Genomic DNA, 11,724 nt, shown 5'->3' on the forward strand with positions numbered 1-11,724 from the left:
TATGCAATAGTCCCACATCAGTGTCACCCTGTGCCCACAGTGTTTCTGGGACCATTGAGAGGTCTAGATCTGTGGTGTACTCTTTTTCTTCAGTATAATCCTCAAAAGCCTGAATTCTAACATATTGTTCTAATGTTTCTGCATCATCAGGGATAGTCAGTATAACTGTGCCATCTTCCCTAAAATTGATGTTAGCTTCTAATTTCTTTAGGACATCAGTTCCTAACAAACATGTTGGGGCACCTCTGGCATACAAAAATCTGGATGCAAAACATTTAGGTCCTAATGAGACCTCTAGGGGCACAGTATATGGCAGTGTTCGAATTACCCCATCATAACCCTCAGCAAAAGTTGTTTGTTCTGAAATATCTTCCGGATTCGGAAGAAAATCTTGATTCAAAATTGAGGAAGTTGCACCTGTATCTATCAAAAATGGAATCTCTCTCCCCCCCACATTCACCTGTATCATAGGTCTTCTAGCTGGTAGGGAAGTTTGTAACACATCAAGTCAATCTGAATCTGGTATGGGACCATCTATGATGGTAGATTTCTGCTGGTTGTCCGTTTGGGGAGTGTTATTTCTGGGAACAAATTTGCCTGACTTTATATCTGCCAACTTCTTCCTGCACTCTCTTTGGAAATGACCTGGCTTTTTACAGTAGTGGCAAGGAAAGTTGTGTTTCACTCTTCCTCCTGTATTAGCTTGTGCTATTCTAACAGGCTTACGATTCTCTCTCATATCCATGACTATTCCTAAACATCGTTGTTTCACAATATTTGGTTGTTCAATTGTTCTCCAATCTGGAGTAGAGGATTTAAATTTTTCTCTGATTTTCGGATCTAGCCCCTCTATTAATTGTTTTGTAAAAAGTCTCCTTACTGAAGCATCAGTCAAATCAATCCTTCATCCCTAAAGCTATTTTCTAATTCTTGACTATATTCTTCAATACTTTGCCCAAATTTCTGCATAATCACACCCGTAGATCCCCTTTCCCTCTGTTTTTCTCTCATGAAAATTATTAATGCCTCTGTGAACTGGGTACCTGATGCTTCTGTCTGTAAGGCACCCCCTTCTGCCACTGGTCTATTGGGCTGTAGGTGTGTCAATAATTCCTGAAAAAGTCCGGGGGACATTTTCATTCTACATAATTCTTCCCCGTCCGCCCAGACCCCAGCATGAGTCTGCATGATTTGTTGTATGTATTGTGCAAATCGGATGGGATATTGAGTGGGATCAGGCGCATTATGCAGGAGGGACATACCTTCAGCAGGGGACCAAGGAAAATACTGTCGGGTCTGGTGATATCTAGTTCCCATTACCCCGTCAGCACCAGGTTCCCTAAAGGGTCTTGGTACTACCCTAACAGGGGCAAGTATAGCGCCATGTCTAGGTGTACCACAGACTAGGCAATCATTTCTCCAATCTGGATTTTGTTGTCCACAGTGTGAACATACCCATCCTCCTACCCCACCAAGATTGGGATACAAGGCTGGAAATTGTTTTCCTCCTTCTGCTCCTCCAGATGGTACAAATGATTGGGCTTTTGGATCTAGGTAAGGTGGTGGGATTATGTCACAACTTTTTCCCTTCCCCATAATCCATTTGGAAGTGTCTGGATCATACTTCCAATTCTCCTCTTTAGCTGTTTTTGAGACCTCTATCATACAGTGTATGATTTCTTCCCACCCATTGTCTTTGATAATTCCACCTCGTTCTTTACTCAGTTTTTCCCATTCTGTACTGAACATAAGTGCTTCTGAAATTCCCAATTTTTCTCTTACCCTTCTAATCTGACTTCTGACTGTCTTCCCACATCTTTCCTGTATGATATCTGCTGCTTCCACTTGTCCTAAGACGGTTTTTGTCTGTTTATTTCCCATTTTTCTTTTTTTTTTTTTTCAATATTAGCTATTTCTACCCCAGGTGACGTTTGGACAATCACTTATCCTAGGTGATGTCTCGTTGCCTTCTCTCCTAGGGAGCTAAAATATTGAAGGGCTGATCTGCTCCATTCTTTCTAATGTGCAGAATGTACTTAAGTGCTATTATGCACGCAAACAGGATCAGCAACACCATACAGATCACAAAACTTTCTGTGTCAGTTAGCATACTTGTCCCAGGCTCATGGACCCGCGTCCTGGGCTCATTCTATCAAACCTTATCCAGAAATGAAGGAGGTTAAGCACTTAAATGAGAGTCAAGCATGGGCGGAGGTCTCCCCGAAAGGACGCAACCACATGACCCAGTTAGGCTGACTTCCGTGTATAAGGCTTATACCCCAACTATTTCGGCTTATTTTTCTACGCACTTTTGCTATTCTTTCACAACATACCACAACCTTAACACTGTTCACACACTGCCAGGGACAGGACTCATAAATCTATACAATATAGTAACCCGAGTTTTATAGGTATCTACTCACTACTAGACTAACCCAGCGTGACACGGCTCATAGAGATCTTTCGGATAATACAAGGCAGATAAAAGAGAACTAATAATGTCTCTTACCTGGCCAGGTTTTTCAGTTCATTTGCCGTCCATTATCCCAGATCTCCGTTGTCCGTATCCGCAGGTGAATCTCGAGCAAATACTCTCATCTCGGGTCCCTGTTCGGTGCGCCAAAGAAATGTTAAGTCCTTCTCAGTCCCTGGCTTACTAGAGGTAGGGATCCAGAGTAAATGACACGCAAACAAGGTATTGTGTGATCATGTACAGGGGAAGCCCAGGAGCACATCTCTCTCTCTGGGCTTTGCCCTCCCTTTATATAGAAAAGAATTATACTTTTACAGACATGCGCACAAGCGCTCATATTTCACTATCTCTTACATAAACAATCTATACCAGTCTTTATCAGTAGAAAGTTACATCATCTAGAAGGTGAATAAAGGCTGCTATTGAAAGAAGGAATGCACACATGATTACTTCCATAAAAGGAAATGTCAAGTCAGCAGAAATGTATCTTGTTGTAAGCGAGATTTCTCAGGAAGAAGACAAGATGGATTCCTTTAGTTCAGTCTGATCTCCACAAGAGTCACCACACTTCCAGAGTCTAGTAATGCCACAACATTTTTCCCATCAACAGATAATTCACACAGGTGTTTCACTGTATCATTTTGACCCGCATTCACACTCACTAGCTGTGTAACTAAAGACATGCGTTTTCTAGAGTCTATAACGTCCAACTGCATGGGTTCAGCGGTAACAGGACAGTTCGCAGAAACATGACCCTTCTCATGGCAGCGGAAACACCTAACAGGTCCCCTACTGAGACCACCGTCCAATACTCTTGGTCTCGGAGTGCGAGCAGTCCCGGACTCCTCCCCCACAGTTTTAAGCGATTTTCCTTCACCCGTGGTCCCTGGAACAGTCTTACCGGTTCCACGAGGAGGAGGCACAGTCCGGGGTTTGGCGGTGTCGTCGGGAAGTCCTTCTGCCACGGAATAACGCTCGACCAACTCCACAAGTTGATCCGCTGTCGTGGGATTTCCTTGGTGTAATGTATAAGAATTAGATCTGTCTCTTTAAGAAAGCGAGGGCGGGAGTTGAGAGTAGTTTCAGTTTCAGTTCTGGCCTGAGGAGGAAAATGTTATGCTGCTGTTATGCTGTGTGCTGGAGGAAATGAGAAGAATAAACTACAGTTAAAACTTACTCTCTCTTAAATTCCTTACACCGTGTGGACATTACAACTGGCGACGAGGATCGGATAGAATCACCTGCTTCTGTGAGTACTGACCCCTGCTTTACTGCTTCACACGCCAGCGCCACTGAGAGACTCCAACATGGCTGAATACTTGCACATGTTCCCACAGTTTGATATGACTGATGTCACTAATCTCTCTCATAACTGGAGAAAATGGTTAAATCGATTTGAGAATTTCCTGGAAGCAATAGATATAAAAGAGGAGAACAGAAAAAAAGCCGTGTTCCTGCATTGTGCGGGCACAGGAGTCTATGACATATACAGCACATTACCAGCAGCGGAGACAGACACGTACAGCAAATGCTCCAAAGCTCTCACTGACTACTTCAACCCTAAACAAAACATCAGATATGAAAGATACAAGTTCAGGATTGCTAAGCAGCTTCCAGAAGAATCCATAGACACCTATGTCACCCGGCTAAAAGAACTAGCACATGGGTGTGCATTTACTGACGTAGATGATGAAATCCTAACTCAAGTAATTGTCACCTGCTCGTCTAATACCATAAGGCGTGAAGCTCTGCAGCAGGATCTCTCTCTGCATGATTTACTCAAGATGGCCCGTGCTATAGAGATAGCAGATCATCAGGCAAGTGCAATGGAGAGTGGGGATAATTTACATGTGCATAATCTCAAACATAACAGAGCACCAGGCAAGCAGGCCCCGCAACAGAAGAAATGTTATAGATGTGGACAAGATTTCCCTCACCACATGAACAAATGTCCAGCTATAGGACAAACTTGCAGTAAATGTGGAAAAGGGAACCATTTTGCAGTTGTCTGCAAATCAGCGCCCAACAAGTCTCCTCTGTCAATTACAAAGCCTGCAAATATAAAAATGGTAAATCAGGATATAGAAGAAATGTCTGTGGCTGAGAACTAGGTGTTCACAACTTCTGTCACTGGCTCAGTGCAATCTCCATGTATTACACTCACCATCTGCAACACGGATATCACCTTTACAATAGATACAGGAGCTTCGGTGGATATCATAGACAGCAATACTTATGAACAGTTGAAAACAAAGCCAGCCTTACAGCAAGTGCATACTAAAATCTTTCCATATGGATCTAAAACACCTCTAGTTACAATGGGACAATTTGATGCTGAACTTAGCTATAAAGAAAATAGGCAGAAAACCACTTTTCACACATTACAAGGATCCGGAGGCTGTCTTCTCAGCTATCACACTGCCTTGAAGCTAGGACTCATCCAGATTGTTCATACCATAACCGACCCTGCGGACCTGGATGTACAAGCCATGGTGAACAGTTTTCCCTCCCTATTTAGTGGATTAGGAAAATTAAAGGACTCTCAAGTGCATCTTCATGTGGATGACAGTGTCCGTCCAGTAGCCCAGGCTCACAGGCGTATTCCATTTCACCTGAGAAAGAAGGTAGAAAAGGAACTCCAATTACTCATGGATGATGATGTCATTGAAACTGTTTCTGGTCCCACTCCGTGGGTCTCTCCACTTGTGGTAGTTCCAAAACCAAAGACTCCAGAGCAGGTAAGACTGTGTGTTGACATGCGCCTGCCCAACACTGCTATTCAAAGGGAAAGACACATCTCACCCACAATTGATGACATTATTAATTTATTAAATGGAGCAACTGTTTTTTCAAAGCTCGACCTCAATAAGGGCTATCATCAATTAGAATTGAGTCCAGAATCCAGATACTTAACAACATTTTCCACCCATGTGGGTCTCAGAAGATACAAAAGATTGACGTTTGGGGTCTGCTCAGCAGCAGAAATTTTTCAAGATACGATAAGGAGCGTCATTCAATATATTCCAAATGCCTTTAATTACAGTGATGACATACTGGTTTTTGGGAAAACTCAAGCTGAACATAATCGTGCTCTATATGCTATCTTTGAATGTCTGCTCTCTGCTGGACTCACTTTAAACAAAGAAAAATGCGAATTTGATAAAAATTCATTGGAGTTTTATGGTCACATTTTCTCGGCGGAAGGAGTACGACCTGATCCCAAGAAAGTGGAATCCATCAGAGCAGCTTCAATTCCACAGGATGCCAGTGAAGTGCGCTCTTTTCTTGGAATGGCAAGTTACTGTGCTAGATATATTCCAAATTTTTCGACAATCAGCACTCCATTAATGGAACTTACGAAACAAAATTGCGTTTTTCAATGGTCCCAAGACTGTCAGGCCTCTTTTGAAACAATCAAAAAGGAACTCTGCTCAACAACCACCATGGCCTATTTTGATCCAGCTCTTCGAACCGAACTGATTGTGGATGCTAGTCCCGTGGGACTGGGTGCAATTTTAGCACAATACAAGGATGACAATCAAAGTCCCCACATCATTTCTTATGCAAGTAAAAGCTTAACAAGCACTGAAAGAAAGTATTCACAACCTGAAAAAGAAAGCTTGGCAGTCGTCTGGGGATGTGAACACTTTCACTTATTTCTCTATGGCGCTCCCTTCACCATTGTCACAGATCATCAAGCTCTCCTTACAATTTTTGGAAATCCCCGAGCTAAAATGCCAGCACGGATTGAACGATGGGGTCTATGTCTACAGGACTATAATTACAAAATTGTTCACAAACCTGGAAAATACAGCAATCCGGCTGATTATCTCTCAAGACATCCCACGAATGATGATTTACCTGTGCATTCCTCCATTGAAGAATACATCCACTTTGTTGCAGCTCACGCCATGCCAAAAGCACTTTCTGTTGATCAGTTTGTGAATACGACAACAAGTGACAAGACACTCTGTGCCTTAATACAAATTATTCAAAATAGAAGGTGGCATGAAATTCAAAAGAAAAAATTTCCTGAAGATGGGATTGATCTGAAAGAGTTAAAACTATTTTCAAATGTACGTGAGGAATTATCAGTCACTGAAGATCAACTCATCCTTCGTGGTACCAAACTGGTTGTACCTAAGGCCTTGCGCAACCTAGTCATACAGATAGCACACGAAGGTCATCTAGGAATTGTTGGCACAAAAAAGTTACTCAGAGAAAAAGTGTGGTTCCCAAATATGGATAAATTGGTGGAAGAGAAGATTGGACATTGCTCCACTTGTCAATTAATTACTCCATCATCAACTCTAGAGCCATTACAAATGTCTCCGTTACCCACTGCTGTATGGGAGGAAGTGACAGTCGACATATATGGACCATTACCAAATGGCCAATACATTCTAGTAACAATTGATGAATATTCTAGATACCCTGTCATTTCATTCATCTCTTCAACGTCTGCTAATAGTGTCATACCAGAACTGGACGACATATTCTCTGCATATGGTATTCCAAGAGTGGTCAAAACAGATAATGGACCTCCATTCAATGGACATGTGTTTGCACAGTTTTCTGAATACTTGGGGTTCGGCCACAGAAAAATCACACCTTGCTGGCCGCAAGCTAATGGAATCGTAGAACGTTTCATGCGCACCATGGGGAAACGAATCAAGGCAGCTAGCCTGGAGCACACCCCACTTAAACAGTCACTATACAAATTCCTGCGCAATTACCGCAACACGCCACATTCCACCACTAATGCTGCGCCATCTCATCTAATGTTCAGCAGAACTCTTCATACACGGATCCCTGATGTGACCAGTCATCCCTTACCAAATGACTCTTCAGTGCGATCAACGGATTTCTTTAACAAGCAAGCCATGAAACATTATGCAGACAGAAGGCGACGGGCAGAGCCATGTGCCATCAAAAGAGGTGATATGGTTGTTGTGCGTCAAAAATCAACCAACAAAACCTCAGCTGTATATAGTCCTGCAAAATATAATGTTACTGAGAGAAAAGGCAGTATGGTCACGGCTGAGCGAGACGGACACTCCATCACTCGAAATTCCTCACATTTTAAAATCATACCGCAGAACAATGGTAATGAACTCCCACCAGTGGAAGATTTGATACCCGACGGTGGAGAGGACCAACAAGAGGTGACTGATCCGTCAGCACTGGACACCGCCAATGAACGCAGACATTACCCTACACGGGAAAGAAGGGCTCCATCGAGACTTATTGAAGAGATATAGTTTAAAAAAAAGGGGAATAAGACAATACAGACATATGGTTTTTCTTGGACATTTTTGTGTTGTTACATTGTCAATATTTGTTTTAGGTTGCTAATATATGTATATAAAAAAAAAAAAAAAAAAAAAGGGGGATGATGTAATGTATAAGAATTAGATCTGTCTCTTTAAGAAAGCGAGGGCGGGAGTTGAGAGTAGTTTCAGTTTCAGTTCTGGCCTGAGGAGGAAAATGTTATGCTGCTGTTATGCTGTGTGCTGGAGGAAATGAGAAGAATAAACTACAGTTAAAACTTACTCTCTCTTAAATTCCTTACACCGTGTGGACATTACACTTGGCTTACCCACCTTTTCAGCGCTGGGGGTAGTACTCTCAGGTACTTGTCCAGGACAACCCGCTGGATTATTTCGGGTATTGTCAGTACCTCGGGTTGCAGCCATTTCTTTGTCAAGTAGATCAGGTCGAACATCTGAGACCGCGCTGGTTTATCTTGCTGGTATGTCCACTGATGTACCCTCTGTGCACGGACAGCCGTCGTCACACCCAGCCGGGCCAGGATCTCAGCTTTCAGCTTCTCAAAGTCCTGAGCGACCTCCGGGTCCAAATCATGGTAAGCTTTTTGGGCCTCGCCGGAGAGAAACGGGGCAATCAAATCGGCCCATCGTGCCTTCGGCCACTTCTCTCTCAATGCCGTCCGCTCAAAAGTTGTCAGATATGCCTCGACGTCATCTTCTGCAGTCAGCTTTTGCCAGTATCGACTCACATGGATCCTTCTGGACTCTGCTTCCGGGTCAGCGTCAGGCATGCTCACCAGGCACTGCGCCACCTGTTGGAGAAGTTGGCGGTCTGCAACCGTCTTGTCCAGTAACTCCTTCAGCTGTGCGGCCATCAAGCGATTAGCTTCGTGCTGTGCGGCAGTGGCCTGCTGCTATACGGCAGTGGACTGTACTAAGGCTTTCACCACGTCTTCCATGCTGTCGCCTGTGCCACGGTATGCCCGCGTTCTCCACCACAATGTGACAAAACACTCTGGGATCGCCTTTGCTGGGGTCAAAGGACACGTGGTTTGTGCATTGAATCTGAGGCGTACAGCAGGTTTCTGAGCAGGCTGACCTCAGGTCAGATTTATTAACGTGAAAGCAACACAAAAAACAAAACATAAAAATAAACCCTAGCCTGTCCGGCACTAACTAAACAAATACGTTGCTATCTCAACAACTGGGGGGGCTTCTCCCACCCAGCTAACATCATACAGATCTTGAGCAGAGCTCTTCACTCACGTTTGTCTCACCCAGGCAGGCAATCTGTGTGCCCCAGGCAGACACTGGAAACACCCAGCTGGTCATCTTTTATTCCTGCAATCATTAACCCATTAGCACCCTGAAGATACTGAGTGGTCTAATTCACATAGGACAAACACCTGGGTGAGATATACCTGCCTCCATCTACCACACCAGCATGAGTCTTACAAGGCATATGCCATTCTCTAGGCATTAGTTCCAATGTGTTTTTAGATGTTTTTAATGTTCTTCTTTTTTCCTGTGTTATACTTTAATAAAGCTGTGTTTTGGAATACATTTTGCTGACTGGTGATCCCCCATTTTATATGGCCTGTGCTTTTTTCTTTCTTTTTCTGCATATTCCCATCATACATATCCTTCATCCCATAGTTCCCTGCCCATATACCCATTATGACATCATCTTTGCCATGGCAATCTATTATGACATTGTCACCATGGCAACCTTTATGACATAACTGTCACCATTGCAACCTATAATGACATCATTGTCGCCATGGCAACCATTATGATATCATCTTTACCATGGCAGTCTTTATGATATCATCATCGCCATGGCACTATTATGACATCATGACATCATCGTCGATACACACACAAATACACACATACACAGATACACTCATTTTTATATATAGATACATAAATGACAATCACTGGCAAAGTAAAAGAAACTCACTCTTAGTACAAATATTACACTTAATATAATGGAGACCATAAAGAAATGTTTTAAGAAAAAAAAAAGTGATGCTTTTCTGAACCACCCCAGATGGGACTCGAACCCACAATCCCTGGCTTAGGAGGCCAGTGCCTTATCCATTAGGCCACTGGGGCTTATGGCATTTATTTGCACACATAACGTGGACTGTGTGTTTGCTCCAGGGACCGAGCTCCACAGGAGACTGGTGGGAAAGGTCGGTCAGGTTCCTTTTAGATTACATTACCACCAAACACATTATACTTATGAACTGTTAGGTGTTTAGCGCAGAAATGATCCAATTCCTGTGTGTTCCTTATCTATGAAAAGCTGATCTATCTTTGAGGTGCGTACATTAGCTACAGGTGTTAGCGCACATAAGGCTACGTTCACACTAGCGTTGCGCCGCCCTGCGTCGGCGACGCAACGCGCGACGCACGGAAAAACGCGCGCAAACGCGCGCAAAAACGCGCGCGTTTTGCGACGCGTGCGTCGTTTTTTGACCAAAATCGGACGCACAGAAAATGCAACTTGTTGCATTTTCTTGCGTCCGACGCTAGCGTCGGAAACGACGCAAGTGTCGAAAAACGCCACACAAAAAACGCACGCGTCCCCTATGTTAAACATAGGGGCGCGTCGCCGCTGCGTCGCCGCTGCGTCGCCGGCGCAACAGCGACGCACATTGGCGGAACGCCAATGTGAACGTAGACTAACTGCACTCTAAGATAAGGAATGGGATCAGACAGGTCGTGATTATCCACAAGGTATGGGGTCGGATCGCAGTATAGAAAGGGTTAGACTTTGTGACATTCTCATTACGGTGTACTATATAAACGGCAGAGATAGGGTTAAAGGTGTCACACAAATAAATATTTATTTAGCTTTCAATTCCTTAGGTGCCTGAAAGAAACCATTGTAGGCTGAAATTAGTTAAAGGAGAGTTAGACAGAAGAGCTGAAGGTTCCTGGTATTGCTGCTTACAAATATAAATTCCATTATGTAATGTAACATGAATTAATCAGTAACAGAAGAGAAGCTGAAGAACCTCATGGCAGAAAAAACTCATGTCAGAAGTGGGATTCGAACCCACGCCTCCAGAGGAGACTGCGACCTGAACGCAGCGCCTTAGACCGCTCGGCCATCCTGACTTTTGCTGATTGTTTTCTATTAACTGTTTGTGAACCAGATGGCAGAAAGATGATCATTGCTTGTGATGTATAGAAATGTATCATAATTTATTTTTTATTATTGATCATTAACCCTTTAGTGATAGAGACACTTTTGAGCTTAATGATGAAGCCCAATTTTTCCAGTCACTTTATGCGTTAATAATTCTGCAATGTTTCAACATATCACAATCATTTTGAAAGTGTCTGTTTATGACATATTGTCCTTTACGTTAGCAGTAAATTTAGGTCAACATGTTTTTAGCCTTTTTCTAAAAATATCTATAGTTTTGTGTCTAAAATTTTGGGAAATTAGCAATTTTATCACTTTAACTGTTTTTATCCTTAAACCCTTTCTGACATCGGACGTACTATCGCGTCGAGGTGGGGTGGGCCCCTATGACCACGGACAGGATAGTACGTCCAGCGAGATCTGCGGCGCTCACGGGGGGAGCGCAGCCGATCGCGGCCGGGTGTCAGCTGCCTATCGCAGCTGACATCCGGCACTATGTGCCAGGAGCGGTCACGGACCGCCCCGGCACATTAACCCCTGGCACACCGCGATCAAAGATGATCGCGATGTGCCGGCGGTGCAGGGAAGTGTCGCGCAGGGAGGGGGCTCCCTGCGGGCTTCCCTGAGCCCCCCGCAGCAACGCGATGTGATCGCGTTGCTGCGAGGGTCTCCTCACCTCCCTCCCTGCCTGCTCCAGACCCGGATCCAATATGGCCGCGGATCCGGGTCCTGCAGGGAGGGAGGTGGCTTCACAGCGCCTGCTCAGAGCAGGCACTGTGAAGCCTGCAGTGCTGCATGTCAGATCGGTGATCTGACAGAGT

General features: G+C 44.0%; 2 non-coding genes across 2 annotated transcripts; both read right to left on the reverse strand.

The window, feature by feature from the left end:
• Positions 1-9,788: 9,788 nt before the first annotated feature.
• Positions 9,789-9,861, reverse strand: TRNAR-CCU (transfer RNA arginine (anticodon CCU)). Its single transcript has one exon. It is a non-coding gene; the product is annotated as a tRNA-Arg (tRNA).
• Positions 9,862-10,789: 928 nt separating this feature from the next.
• Positions 10,790-10,872, reverse strand: TRNAL-CAG (transfer RNA leucine (anticodon CAG)). Its single transcript has one exon. It is a non-coding gene; the product is annotated as a tRNA-Leu (tRNA).
• Between the last annotated feature and the right edge of the window lie 852 nt (positions 10,873-11,724).

The sequence above is a fragment of the Ranitomeya imitator genome, chromosome 10 (assembly GCF_032444005.1).
Source record: "Ranitomeya imitator isolate aRanImi1 chromosome 10, aRanImi1.pri, whole genome shotgun sequence".
Lineage (NCBI taxonomy): Eukaryota > Metazoa > Chordata > Amphibia > Anura > Dendrobatidae > Ranitomeya > Ranitomeya imitator.